A 15,664-nucleotide genomic window follows, 5' to 3' on the forward strand; every position below is an offset into this window, starting at 1 on the left:
AAAAGAATTACTTTTTTTCCTACACGATGTATAATAAAACATAGAACTTATTGACGGGACATATTAGAGAGGACAGAATGAAATTCAAGCAAGGAAATAAATCAGAGATAGGTCCATTGCTGAGCATTAAAACCATTGCTATTTCCAACATAAAATATCCTTGAATAACCAGAATCTGGAAGGATTTTCTAGAAAAAAAATATTCCTTTATTCATGCATAATACTTCAACACTCATTCTCTAATTATGCACCTCTGACCAATGAATCAAAGACCATTAGGAAATAAAAAATCTCTTGGTTTGTGAAGAACAACAGGACTAAACTAAATGACTTATGAGACAACAAATAAGAAGGAAAAAAAAAGAGAAAGAGGTTTAAAATAGTAAAATCAGAGACACATCTGCTCTGCACATAACCTTTCACAAAGGCATTGAAACAGCTAATATTATGGGTCAGCCTGGAGGCAAAACAGAGCAAAGGACATGCAGGAGGCCCAAAGGCATGTGCAAATTGCTAAAATAACAGGGCCAGGACAGTGGCTCAGTGCTGTTCCCATCATCCCTACAGTTTCACTTCTAGCAGTCTTCCAGGCATGGCAGGGCTAATTTTAGGGCTGTAGCAACCATCAGACAATGCCCAGGAATGGTCTGAGGAACAGCGTGAGCCAGGGATTACTTCCAGTATGCAATCTGGCAGAGCTGGGCTGTTTGGATCAGGGGACGGAGTTTAGCTATGGCAAGCGGTACCACTTGCCCTCAGGGCCACAGAACAGGCCCTATTTTCTGATACGGATCACAGGGAATCCCATTAAGCTTTTTGGTAGAGGGGGTGGACAGCTTGCTCTTCACCAACTCAGAAGAGGCTGGACAAGGAATTCCCAAGACTACAAAACCATTAAGCCTATAAAATGAAAAGCTGAGAAGAATATTGCCAGGATCTCAGTGTAATGTTACAATGGGGCTGAAAAAGAGGTTGCACTGTAATGTGCTTACTTGTAGCTGTGTGCAAGTGTCTTCTTGTCACCACAGAAAACAGAACTAGAGGATAAAGGGGTTTGTCAGCACTGTTACAGGCTCAGTTGAAATAAAACCCATACCGCTGTTCTTGGGGCAGGAGCAAGGAGGATGGGCATAAATAGGAAAATAAAACATGTTTTCATGGCTGATGGGTAACTGGCAAGTAGGTTATTCTGTCTCTTCAGAAAACAAGGCTGTGGGGTTTGGGGTTTTCTTAGGCTGCACTGGGTCCTGCAGGTGTCCTATGAGAGGAAGTAAAAAACCTGAGCTGCTTCCACACTTTTTCTCCTCCTCTTTAAGACAATGCAAACACACAATTCTTACTACAGACTGTACAGAGCATGTGCCTACTTACCTCATTTATCTCAGCGTTGCTTTTATTCTGGCTGAATATCAGGCAGTTGTCCCACCTCTGGCCATAATATCTGTAAATATTTCTTAAATTCAAGGTGCAGCTGAGATGATGGATCTTTTAGATAATATATACATTCCTATATGTATGAAAAAGATTCATATAAACTGTCATTTCTGCATCAATGTTGTGTTCCTATTTAAAATTCACAGCAACAAGCAAGGGAAATACAAGCCTCTCTCTGAGCCTCCACCCACAAATTGATGACTCTACACAGATCAACAGAAGAAATTCCTGTTTATAATGAACGTATAACAGCAGTGTAGCAACTTTGACACAGATGTAAAGATGACATCTTTGAAACAGATGTTGGTGTAAAGAACAAAATATTTCTATGCAGCCGGACAACCACCCAGGCTTGTCCTTGTCTTCTTCATATTTACAGCTTGGGCCAAAAAGACACTCTTGACATTCAGGCTACTGCAAAGAAGGTCTACCGGGCCTACGGGCTCTGCTTTTTACTGAATTTGTTTTTGAAAAGGAAAAGTAGTATCTCCCAAGCATATTCCATTTTTGACATAAGGTAACTAAGTCAATTATGTCAATCTGTGACATGATTTCTTCTTCCTAATTCAAAGGACAAAAATGGCTAACCACTCTCAACTTTTAAATAATCAACACTACTCACCAACAGGAATGGGTTGATGTGAAGCACCCAGAGCTATTGCACTGTGTGCATGCCAGGGTTGTCTCTGCATCCCCATGTTCAGTTAAGAACAGAGTTCTGTTGTCATCAGAATGCCTACAGCTGAATAAAGCAGAATTAAATCTGAGGTTGTGGAAAATTAACCAGCAATTTTCATCAGAGATGAGCACAATGAGAAAAGATGCCATTTACGTGTGTAACTGAGAGGATTTTTTAACTAAGATATCTACTGCCCTCCTTGTGGGTATGGTGGTAGAAATGGACAGTAACAATTTAAATGGCTAACCCAGTCACAACCTTGAAATATTGTTAGAGGGAGTAATCTAAACTTATGAAGAGCTCTGTTGACCTAATCAGTCAGCTACCTTAGTTCTAAGATGTGTATAAAGGCGAAAAGAAAGTTGAATTTTTAATTACATTTACATGAAGAGGATGAATATTGATGGATTTTTATTGAATTTACTAGGAATGTTAGAGACATGCAGAGAGTCAGATTGTGCACCACAAAGCCAGAGGAGCTCTTTCTTACAGGTCCACTGATTTCAGTAGGTTTTCTCTCTGGAAAAGCACCTACCATCCTGAGAGATAACTGCCTGAACTAGCTCAAAACGCATCATTTTGACTACTTTGAGCAGCTAAAAAAAAAAAAGGAAAAGGAAGCTACTTTTCAATATGTTAATGTTCATTTCTACCAATAGGTGTGGGAGAAACCATCCTCTGAGTACTTTTTATTCTGTGGTGACACAAAATAGCAAGTGCCAAATAACAAGCATACAAACCTGCTGATGAAAGAAGTCAGCAGAGTCCTATTTTACTGAAGGAGAGGATGTGTTAATTACAGACCTCATGGTAACAAAGCTGCCAAGAACTAATAAGTATAATATTAAAATTCAAATGGTACATTATTTCCTGATTCTTACACGTTCAGATATTTAAACTAAGGTCAAGATGGACAATATTTTTCTTTTTACTTTAAAAAATGTTTTCTTACACTTCATGTTAAAGTCTGTTTTATTTGCAAATACAGGGGAGAACATAGGGCAGTAAAAAAAGGCAATTCAGTCTTATCAGAATAAAAACTATTAAAATATCCAAGGACCTAAAGACAAAAGCAAGCTCAAAGCAGACATGCTACATCAAAAGGAACTAATGCAGCCCCAATTAATAGTATCAGTTTTTCATTAGTGTGCAGCATCAAGCCCCGCTCTGGTTCAGGTGGAAATTGCCAGTCCCAGCGGCCAGCTGTTGCCCCAGGGATCTAAGGCCCAGGTTGGGTTTCTTTTCTGCATCAACAGGATTTAGATGTCAGCCTTCCTTCACTGGTTTGGAGAAATGCCACTTCATTGCCACAGTGGCTGCAGGTGCCTACATTCCTCTTGAACAATGTGTTCAGGTCCCTCAGCAAAACTGCCAAGTATGTTCAGGCATGCTTCCCTGTTGACTGCAGTTTGCCACAGGTAAGGCTTACTCGACTCAAGCCTACTTGGTACTCAGGTGAGGCACCCATATGCCCAAGTCTTTTTGAGACCTCAGTTGGGCTTTCAAACATCTTTGCAGCTAATTATGGTGTAACAGTCACTTGAAGTTTAGGCTATATTTGAGTAGATGAAGTCTAGGGCAAAGTCCTGTCACTGAAACCGCCTGGGGTTTCCTGTACACAGCCTGTTTAAGGAGTCGGATTCATTTCAACTCATTGCAGCCATCTAAAAGTTAAACTGCTGGTCTAAGCTACATCACCCCAAAGATACATCCAGAAGGTGATTAATTGCACATACCATGAACACCTCCCAGATGCTCTTTTCCCTCGGTCACAGAAGGAGCTGAGGTGCCTCACTTAGGCTATGATCAAGTAAAAAAGGCAAAATTTAATGTTAGGGCTGTTTGATCTTACACTTTGCTTTCTTGTAATTGATTATGTTTTGGGTATAAATTAGGTTCTGTATGGGAAGTGTTGGTTGTTTTGTTACCAGTGGTCATTAATATACTTGGACAAATAATATTCTGTCATAACCTCAGTACTAAGAAAAGCACCTTCACATATGGAAACTTAAACTGTATTGTCTTATTGTTGTTGGTTTTGAATATTACATCTGGCTAGATGTAGACTATTTTAAAGCGAAATTTTTAAAAAGAGCACAGGAAAGCAGCAGGCCAAACCACATGAGAGAGTACGAGTGGGAAGCTGCAGCTTTATGTTGATGATAATTTTATTCTTTCAAGCTCAAGTGACTTGCATTATCCTTTCTGCAGCTAAAATTCCTTTGTGTTCATGTCAGTTAATCAAAAAATACAAGTCAGTAATTTTCCCCATAGGCAAAGGATTTTTCATGAAGGCATTTAAGCTACATACTAAAATTTAAATGCATTGAATTAGCTGTTGATTTCCCTTGAATATCTAAACACACACTCAAATTAGCTCAGAACCTTTTCTATTAGACAATGGTCACATAAAGTAATTAAAAATCAGTTATCGGAGCTTCATTTTGACAGTAATTTTTTCTGTAATTCTTAATAATGATACAGTGGAAGAAGTTTATTAGTACATGAAATTTATTAAATAAATATTGCGTATGTCATGAAATTAGATTTTGAGCTTAGTTCAGATTTGCAGAGGTGCTTCAATTCAATTTTGGTTACCATTTCTTCTGGCCTTATGCTTTTCTTCAGGGTAAAGTTTTAACATACTATTATGGACATACAAAAACGGGAAGGTTCAAAATATGCAGATAGAAAGAAGGAGCCTGATTCCCACTGATTTTTAATAAAATTGATACCTAACTGCTATTTATGTCTTCAAAGCATTTCCTGAAGTGATTTCAATCAAAGAGAAAACAGAATTTTCAAACCTAGTAAGTACAAACAAACTTTTTGCGTGCAGGTGGGGATTTTAAACCTGCACGCCCTTTTGGTACTTACATGGCCTGCTTTTACATCATATCCAAGCATTTAACAATAGATATGCCCTTCTCTTCTCATGAAAGAAGAAATCATGGGTTAGTTATTTTTGGTTTTCCTGCCCCAAATTCAAAGGGCATGGGAAAACTTATGCTGAGTCTTTGGTTATCCTTATTTCACAACTCATACCTAGCACCAATGAGGGCTGTGCTCTAGTGCCTGTCCTCTACTGTTCAAGACTTCCCCTGTTGAGTGAGGGCTGGGTGTTGAACGTGACCATGGTGACAAGCAGCAGTGGAGGTTCACAAGCAGCCAGGGCCAGTTTCTGTGGCAAGTTTGACACTAAACTGCATTCAGGAGAAATAAATCTAGTGCTAGCAGCCACTTCTTACCTAGCGCTTTGGCAAGGTCAGTGAGCTGCTGCTTTTTTCTAACAACTGGAGCAGTGACTCTATGGCTCTGTCACAATATCAGAAGCATTTCTATAGTCCAGTTTGACCTCACATGTACATGAATCTCTCTGGCTAGATTTATGCTGTCAGATGTGGTTATTGCGGTTGCATGGATGTAATGAATTACCAATGAGAGCTCAAGGACATCAGGGCTGCAGAGTAACAAAATGCAAAGTCAGGTGCCATTGTTTGGGGATTATGAGAGCAGAAGGTTCACATCTTGTTATTTTTTTGTTACTAGTATCTCCTTCAATCTAGCTGACATATGGTTTGAGGTATCTATTCTTTCTCCAGATGCCATTCCATGCTGATGTGTCATAAGAGTTTGGTGGTTATAATTCAAGTGCACTTACTGTCAGAGGTCTGTTTCTGCTAAATCACGCCAGAACCCCCAAAAATCTTGTGAGAGGACTCAAATAATATGGTAGATATAATTATTTTTGTAGTACTTTGTGGAGAAGGTTTTGGAAACCAGAGTAACTTCAGCCCCTAACAGCCTAGATTTTATCCTGAAAGAAAGTACTTGAAAGATGTCCCATTTGCCTCAGCAGTCAGAAAGCATACTGGTTATTAGCAGTCCACAGTCAACAGAATATGCCCATGCTCTCCCTCCTAGGCTTTTCTGTGGTGCCACACTTCAGACAGAAGAGTTTAGGATGTTAGCAGCTTGCAGAGGCAAAAGATTTTTTTTGAGGAATCATGTATATACCGATACATTGATTAATTGCATTCTTTACAATTCATTGTAGAGTTTGCCATCCAAATGGAAGTTGATAGATCTGAACTAGCATGTCTCTTGTTTCCTGTACCTTATATTTTACTAACTAGTAAAACCCAGTAAAACCTAGTTGGTGTATATGGAACATCATACAACATTTCAGATAAAGTTTGAGATGTCAAAATGCATTATCAGAAGAAAGATAGTAAGGGTCAATCAACAGATCATTTTTCTTTCTGATGTTCTTGATCTAATTTGAGACAGTTTTAACAGAAAGTGAGATGTTTTATTCTGTATAACCACAGTTCCCTAACAACAGTTTTAGAGCCTCCCATACCCAAGTGGGCATTCAGAGCCCTTCTCTCCTTTAGACCAAAGTCATTCTTGAGGTACCCCTGTGATGTGTAACAAATTCTCTATTTCTTTGTTAGCTGTCTTGCTCTTGCAGATACTGCTTTCTCACTAGCTATTTAGCATGAACTAGTTTCCTGGGTTATGTGATTCACTTTATGAAAATTATTTACTTCCTAGTAAATCCTTTCTACCAAAAAACCTTGTCAATCATCATACATTGATTTTATCCGAACTTTTGATTACACATTTCTTAATCAAATAAAGAATGATATTTCATAAGTAGCATTATTTGAAATTAGTCTGAAGAGTAGAACAACTGGAGGAGCCAGAGAACATAACAATAAACAGGACAGGGCATTGTGACAAGTAATGAAAGGCTATGAGGGAAAGGCTATGAGGGAAACGGAGACAGCAGTGGAAGCAACCCAAAAATTTAAAGATGTGTGCTATCCTTGAGTAGATGTAAGCTAGTCATACAAAAGAATTATCACCTGACATGTCTTCAACTTCCATGTGTTCTGAAAAATAGGGATAGAGCTGAAGAAGAATGGGTGTTTGAAGAAACAGCAGAGAAGAGATGAAGTTTTAGGAACAACTGAGCCCTTGCAGATACCTGCTGAAAAACAATGCCTGGAAAACAAATACGTGTTCAAGAACAAAAGATTTATGAGCAAGGCCAAGGACTGTGGTGGCTGGTAGAGCAAACAAGAGAGCTGCTGGCTGTCAGATTAGATAAGAGGATTAATCCATGTTATTTCTGCTTTGACACTATCACAATGAGTCTCAGAAAGCCACCAACTTCAGCAACAATCAAGACAGTATTAATGTTTTTAATGCAAAAAACAAACATTCTGAAACACAACAATCTTTGTGCTAGCCAATTGTTCTACCATACCTAAGAGGATAGATAGAGAGGAAAACATACTGCATGAATAAGCATGAATCTGCCCCTTAAGCATACTCTTATTTTATGAGTATTTTACACTGCTGTGTATACCCTAAATACATTTGAGGCACTTTGTTTTTCTGGCTAAACTTCATTCATTGTCTTTAAATCCATTGTATATTTGAAACAACAGTAGGACTTCTGTGTTCCTTATAAAAATTACCTAGGCATCACAAAGTATCCTTTCAAAATACTTGTCATCAAGGCGTTCCAGTCTCATAAGTATTTTGCAAGACAAAGACCTTTTAAACAGCTTTCAATTCAAGAAATCAAACACACCAAGTTAAGCCTGTTAACACAAGATAGATATCTTGTGTCAAAACCAAGTAATTTCTTTGCACTAACTATCCACTAAACTTCCCAGTTACATCTGTCAGAGATTGGTTTCTTTTCTTTTTTTTTTTTTTTAATTCGAAAGAAACTAACAGCACAAAAGAGAAAAGAAGATAATAGAGAAACTCAGAGGATAGCATAGGTTTCAGATTAGAGGTGAAGGTCTGTAGGGAAAAGCGAACCTGAAGGGGGAGAATAAGTTTTGCACAATAGTATGGCCTTTGAAACCAATTTGAGTCAATGGAATTCAACAGGATCTTCAAAGGCTGATTTCAATTATGACCCTCTGTCCTGTGAAATAATAATATAGTCACCTGTCTAGTTTTGCAGGAGCTATTAGTGGAATTCTTCTTGAAAGAGACCAGGAGTTTTTAGTCAAAATGCATTTACTGGTTACTGACTCACTGACTGATGACAAAGAAGTGAAGCATGCACCAAACCCATCAACAGACAATTTCGTTTCTTCATGAAACAGGAACAAAAATACCAGAGACATAATAGGAAAGTCAGAGAAGTTTCCTACTTTCTGTTACAATGAATGAAAGGAAGTAAATGCTGTTTCTGAATAAAATTGTGTTGGCTCTGGTACTCAAGAAATAAGAGTTTTCTGCATGTAGTTTTGAACCCCACTGCCCAATAGCCTTGGAGGAGATTAAGTTACCCAAGTAAAAGTATTGGTAATATGTAGCCTTTTTACACAAACATTCATGTTTTAGCTTGCAGTAAAACTGCAGATACTTAAATGACTTTGAAAGTTCACTTATTAGCCTATTTTTTGGCTATGACCATAAGCCTGTTATGAAGTTCTTTCTTTTTTGCATAATACATGAGGTTTGAATGTGGCCTTATTATCCTTAACTGCCATGCCTTATCTACTTAGAACATCACCATGAACTTAGCCTGAACTTCCCCCTTCCCTCTTTGTATGAGCTTCTTACCATCTCCTATATATTCTTAGATACTTTCTTTGTTTATATATGGATTTTGGTTCATTATCTGTCAAAAACCCATGGATTGCTTTGTCCTAAATTGTATCCTCTGCTATGAGGTATTCTGTCAGTGTTTTTAAAATAACACCCCTACCACTATTTGAAAAAATGCCCATAATATTTAATATTGGCAAGTTTTCAGTTGACAACTGCATTTCTAGAGGTATTCTGTGCAGTTCTCAAGTGAGCTTCAATTTCAGGAATATGCAGCATGGGAACAAAATATCAAACTAAGGTGGTCTCAAAGACACAGCTGCAATGCCAGCTTGATTTCTTCAAAAGAAGCAAGATATTTGTGTTTCCATTGTTGTGTTCAAAGACTCATTGTTCTAAAAAAGATTGTTACAATTAAGTTTGGTGAGAGAGATAACATATGGGTTTTTTACATGTTAACATTAAAACTTTGTACATATTACAATGCAGACTTTGGCTTCTGTGGGGAATTTTCCCCAGCTGAGAGTTAGAATTCCATTTCGTTAGCCCAAGTTTCCTAAAGATTTCCTCTATTTCCAGTTTTCAGGGTTCTTCTGCATCTGTCCCTGACTAATACTAATTATGGTGCTGCCTTGAAACTCTCATCTGCTCCACCAAGTGTTTTAAAGGGTGCCAAGCACACCATCCAAATTTTGTGTGCTGCTTCTGCCATCTCCTGTATATCTGTTTAATCTCTGACAGGTTTCAAAAAACAAGAGGGGAAGAGTAATTTAATATTTATCAGCAAACCCAGTTTGAGAATAACAACAAATACAACGTACTGATTCTTCCTGCAGGGGAAAAAAAAAAAAACCAAACACAAAACTCCTGCTCATCATAAACTAATTGTATAGATTATATATCGAGATAAAGAAAAAGCTTTTCATCTTATACCATGACATTTTTACAAGTGGGAAGTATTTAACAAACTACAAGATGGAAATGTTCGAAGAATGTCCTGGTTTGGGAGGTCAACATTTTATTTACTTGGTGCAGGGCATTATGGTAGAGAGATTTCATAAAATTAAATGAACAATGACAAATTTGCTCATTGCACGCTGTTTGAAATGATTGTCTATAGTTACTGCAGAGATCTTTCTAGAATTTAGTTGTGATTGGGTTTATGAGACCTTTCTGGTTCTACTTAATGAGCCAAATACAGACAAAGGACTAACCTAAAGCCCACTGAAGTTATTGTAAGTTATTTATCTACTGAGGCAAGAAATCTAACCTCTCTTTCCTACATGGGTTTCAGGTCACTTACAAATGAGCTTTTCTTGCTCATTTACGAGGGTTCTCCTGAGCTTACCTAGCAAAAGTCTTCATTCTCAGAGAAGACAACCTTCCTTCTCATTAATCAGCTTCTCTCTGCACTGGAGGAAAGCTTGTGTACAGGTTCCTTCTGAGAGCTCCTGAGAGACAAGCAAAATTACATTAAAAGGAAAGGGAGGAGGAGGAATTTGCAGATGCATAGAAGACCAAGTGAATAAGTGCAAAATTGCAGTCACCTCTTCTGCTGCTGCTTCCTGAGGACAGGCCACACTGATTGGTGCTAGACTGACTGCAGATTGTCCTGCTGTTCAGAGAAAAACAGGGAATAACACTGAGCATCTATCAAGTAATTGAAGAAAAAATGGTCAATTGAAGATGCCACCTATTTTTAGATAATAAAAAAAGACAGTCTCAAATGGCTTATAAGGGCTATACGATTACTGACGTTGTACATGCACCAAGGATACCAGAGGAAATAAAATTTTCCTTCATGAGACCCAAAATCTGCAGGAAGTTCATCTTTTAAAAAACCATCTCTTTCAAAAAAGCTATATACAGAACTGTGACTCACCACCGCCTAAGTAGTTTAAGAGAAGTTTAAAGAAAAAAGCAAATAAACAAACCCAAGCCTAGTGTCTTGCTCTGTCCCTCCCACCTCTCTGCCTTTCTTCCCCTCTTACCAGGGAAGATTCAGAAGAATTTCTAACAATGAAGAAGAATAGCCCTATAAAACTTTAAAAAGGTCAACAGAAAAAGCTGCTTTGAATGTCTGCATAGCCCCCTTAAGGTCTTAATTGATAGTCACATTAAAAGCTCTCTGTACAGACTCTAATTGAAAATGAAGTGTAGGAGAAGTGAAACCTAGCCTTATTTAAATCAGTGGGAGTCTTATCATCAGAACTCACAGCAGCAGAATTTCACACAGGATGTTTACTGTTGCCATCCTGGTAAATAGCTCAGCACCTTTTTTAACACCCAGCTGGAAACTTTGTAGCAGCACAGTACAACCAAATCTTACAGACTGATCCTTGCTGTGTCATATAGTCACAGTGAATATGAGCAAATCTATATAGGCAGAAGTGATGATAGTTACACCTTTGTAAGATTGCTTGAACTTTTACAAATGGGAAGTGTTAAGTGACTCATATGAGCATTATTACATAGTGCCTTGCATACGGATGACCCCTGAATTCTTCGCAGGCTTTGGTTCTATAAGAATTTAAAATTATGTTTTGCACTGTTCATTTTTTACATCCATCATCCTTGTGACTGTGGAAGGGTCCCTTTCAAGTCTGAAACAGAGTGGAGATAATTTTGCACTTCTTTTGCTGCTTGTTTAAATCTACTTACTGCAATTCCTATTCAAATAATATTGAAATAAAAATGAACTTGAATTGTCAGTTTGAATGTTTGTAGCTTTCAAAAAAGCAAAAGCTGCAAATCACTAAGACTCAAGAGCACAAAGAAATTGTGACAAAACATTTTGATCAAAAAGCAGATATTGTGAGGTATTAAAATTAGACACCTGTTTATTAAATAGAAAATATCTGAACAAAAATGCACTGTCTTCCTTCCCTATACAGCTATGCATGAATGTGCTTAACATCTACCCCCCAAAACATGACTGATAAGGAGCAGTTAAGGTACCAGAATCAGTGTTCAATGCAAGCATAGAAATACTGGAGAACTTAAGCATCACTAGGGTATTATTCATATATATTTTTGTGCCATTGAAAATGCACAAAATCTGCACAAATGCAGCAATTTCATGCTTTCTATTAAGATCGTTCTTTTGTTATTGCTGTAACCCATACATTTTTGTTCACTAAACTGAAGTTCTGGCAATACTTACCTTTCAGCCCAGCTAGTAATTTTTTTCTAGAGTGACTCTAGAAGGGCATTCATGCAACATGAACGTGCTCTGTATTTGATATAGAGAAACAAAGAGCAAGCCAGGCATGAGGGAATGCTCTGCCTTCATCTGTTCTGCAGACTGTGGTTTCTTCCCCTCTTTCTCTCTCTCTTTTTCTTCCTATTCTATTTCTCCATTTAATGTTTTCATGCTCCTTTCCAGACCCCTGCCAAATCTTTTTTTAATAGAAGGTGAACTATACTGTCTAGATTCTCACCATTTGACAACAGCAGAGACCTCCTTGCCCATCTGAGGTTAATAACTAAAAGGCATTAGTTCATTTCAGAATGAGTCATGATTCAATATATTAGTTCAATCTATTAAAATGACAGTGTATTTGACTAGGGGTTTTATGGTTTTGTTTTTCCTTCTTAGTTATGATAAATCTTTTCAGTGTTTGTAGCATTATCTTATTTAATAAGATTTGTTAAAACATATGTAAATCTAAGTGACATTTTCTTCAAAACACAACCTAACTGATTTCTCCCTATTGACCATATCAAGTATTAAGAATGAGGCCTTGAAAGCAGATATTGCTGTTATACTTAAAGGTATTCTATTTTCTGTCAAAATAGACCCCAACATTTTCAGAAAAAAGAACCAGATGGCTTAATCTATATTTATTTATTTATTAAATGATAAGTCTAACAGATTTAAGAAACAAAGGAGTCTGAGCTGTGTGCTGTGTATGTATGGAGGACACTAAATAGTGTTTTATCATGCTTAGTACTGTTTAAACAAACAACTCCGTAGTGTTCACCCAGGGTGAATCCATTTAGTCTGTTGGGCTCAGTATTCATCTACAGAAAAAAAAAAGAAATCCTGCATAAAATAAAACTTAAAGGAAAATAGTATTTTCACTTAAATTAAAGTTCTTCCTGTGCAGACTCAAAATGTGCTTGCTATATAGAATAGAGCACTTCATTGTCACAAGGCTTCTGTAAATGAGGATAAAAGAAAAAACATCAGTTTCCTGAAATGCAATTTACAAATAAATATAAAATTTCTTAAGGTACATGGTATTAATGTATCTTCATGTATGTAACCCATGGTCATATGTTACCCATTTATTTATTACTCCAAGGTAACAGCTATTATAAACTAGAATTCAGGCCTGGGTAAACCAGCATTTAGCTACTTGTTTATCTTATAGCAAGATCCAAAGCCTGCTTCAGGATCCAGTGGTGGTGTCCTGAAAGGGACTGTCACTAAGATGGACAAGAAGTAGAAAAGGGGACTCTAGAGCAGTCATTGCCTTTGAAAGATCTGGGTTTGTAGCAAATTGCTACAACAGATCACCAAGAGGAGACAATTCTGCAAGCATTTATGTGTTGTATAATTACATAGGCTCAGCTTGTCCCATTGTATTTCTAATCCATAATACAATATAAAATCAGATGCTCCTTGAAATCTTCTGACATTGATTTGGGAATTTATCCAAAGCAGTCTATCTTCGATTCAATTTTCTTAATTTAATGGGACAACAGAAATGTGAATACAGACATCATCTTCCAGCAAGTCTCTATATGACTAGGTCAAAGCAATGAGGGGAAGTAAATTTAGACACTACCCTACTCCTTTATCAAGAAACATTAAAACACAATGTATCCCTCATTGAGCTGTCTTGCTGCATTAAAATCAACGCATATTTAAGAAAAATGGAGAGCATTTTAGTTAAATAAAACAGAACCACAGGAAACAAGGAAATTTAACATAGTGCTAGTCAGCAAAGCTAATAATATGCAAATGACAACCTTTCTAACTATATATGAGGGAGTTTGACTGCTGAAATGTTAAAAGTTTCTCTCATCTTTAAAACCCAGCATTGTTTTGGAACTTCCAGAATTTGTACATCTCATGGAAGTCCACACACCCCCTTCACCCATACCATTCCCTTCAGACAGAAACACTTCTTGGGAGAAGTCAGGACCTCTAAGTTTCTCTATGCACTCACTGGAGAAAACAACACAAGGTAGCAATTGCAACTGTATTAATTTTCAAATCTGGCAGTTAACTTATTAGTTGATAATTTACTATAGTTACCCCTGAATAGACTTATTCATAAAGCCTATACTTTCTCGCTAATTTGCTTTTTCTGTGTTTATAGCACATTTTAACATCAGTCTTGAGACCAAATCCACAGTGTATTATTTATTCAACAAATATGATGAGTGCTAGAGCAGAAGAGAGAGATAGATGAAAAATATAGAAACTCTGAATTCTTTCTAGCTGAATATCATATATAACTTTTATCAATTCTATATACCTACAAGATAAAAGGAATTTCAGGCTTATTGGCTCCAGTATTGCAGAAGGGTCTCCCTACTGACTCCTGTAGTACCTGGAAACAGACAAGTTTCCAGGTACTGTTGGTGGAGAACTGGCCACTTAGAGATAGAAAAGCAGCAAGAGCTACAGATCTGTCTTCTTCCTGAAGCCACAAGTAGTCAAGGTTAGCGACAGAAAAGAAGGAAAAGGAGAGCCCATCTTTTAAAGGCTTAACAGAATCCTAGTTCAGAAGCAATTAAGTCATCTAACTGTTTTTCTTACCTGCATTTTCTCCCTTCAAGAGATTAGAGCTGTCAAGAGATAATGCAGAAGATCTTTCGTCTTTCTAAAGCAGAGCAGAAAAGCTGATAGTGATTATAGCAAGCAAAGGGACATCGCTGAAAACCATCACTTGTGACACAAGCACCCACTTTACTAGTCAAAAAATGGCATGATTGTGCCTGCTAGGCCAAAGTATTTCCCTGCTGTGCTTTCTGCTGTGATTGACCACAAGTGCTGTTCTAATTCAGGAAGTTGTCAAGGAATACAACCGTTATTTATACACACACCTGTGCTGCTGGAACAAAACAGGCATCAAGGAAAAAGGAGTTGATCCAGTACAACTCAATTTCAAAACCTTTTTAAATGTCACCCAAGAAAGACTAATGTTGGAAACCAGCTGCATGTGTGCACATAACCTCCTTTCTGTTTGGAAAGTGAAATGTGAAAACTGGGAGCTCAGTAAAGAAACTGCCACACTTGCTTTTGGCAAAGTACAAGATACTCTGTGGGTTTCTTTGCAACACATTAGGCACAGTTGTGTTTATTCCCCATGACTTCCCACATGAAAACAACTTTGAAACAAGGAAGGTAACTTTGCTTTGTGTTGGTTCCTACCCTTGTTAGAAACAAAGCTAGAAAGTTGAGCATTGTCTCTCCTCTGGCTTCCTCACTTGTATTTTGTGTATGAGTAGGTGGCCTCATATCCCAGTTGACTCTTACGGGAAACTAGTATAGACTGGTCGGCAGAGCAGGGGACCAGTCATAGTTTTACATTCTTTTGCAAAGGAACAACTTCTCCCACTGCCCCTGCCTTAAAGCCCGTTGATGATTAATATACATACATATGCATATATATATGTATGTATGTGTATATATGTATATATGGAGGTTAGCAAATGTGACACCCATCTACATGAAGGGCTCTAAGGAGGATCCAGGGAACTACAAGCCTGTGAGTCTGACCTCGCTGCCAGGGAAGGTTATGGAGCAGTTCATCTTGAGTGCCATCACATGGCACGTGCAGGACAACCAGGTGATCTGGCCCAGTCAGCACAGGTTTATGAAAGGCAGGTCCTGCTTGACTAATCTGATCTCCTTCTATGACAAGGTGACCCGCTTATGGATGAGGGAAAGACAGTGGATGTTGTCTACCTAGACTTGTGGATATTGTCTACCTAGACTTCAGTAAAGCCTTT

General features: G+C 37.7%; 1 long non-coding RNA gene across 4 annotated transcripts in view; it reads right to left on the bottom strand.

Annotated features, from left to right (window-relative positions):
* Positions 1-15,664, bottom strand: part of LOC135312659 (uncharacterized) — an 87,484-nt gene that overhangs the window by 15,017 nt on the left and 56,803 nt on the right. For 3 of the 4 annotated variants that reach the window (XR_010372322.1, XR_010372320.1, XR_010372319.1), the window contains exons 2-4: positions 3,850-3,913; positions 2,057-2,176; positions 1,372-1,507 (exon numbers count right to left, since the gene is read on the bottom strand). This is a non-coding gene — a long non-coding RNA (uncharacterized LOC135312659). The remainder of the gene's footprint in view (positions 1-1,371; positions 1,508-2,056; positions 2,177-3,849; positions 3,914-15,664) is intronic. The other variant, XR_010372321.1, reaches the window with a different exon arrangement.

The sequence above is a fragment of the Phalacrocorax carbo genome, chromosome 3, assembly GCF_963921805.1.
Source record: "Phalacrocorax carbo chromosome 3, bPhaCar2.1, whole genome shotgun sequence".
NCBI lineage: Eukaryota > Metazoa > Chordata > Aves > Suliformes > Phalacrocoracidae > Phalacrocorax > Phalacrocorax carbo.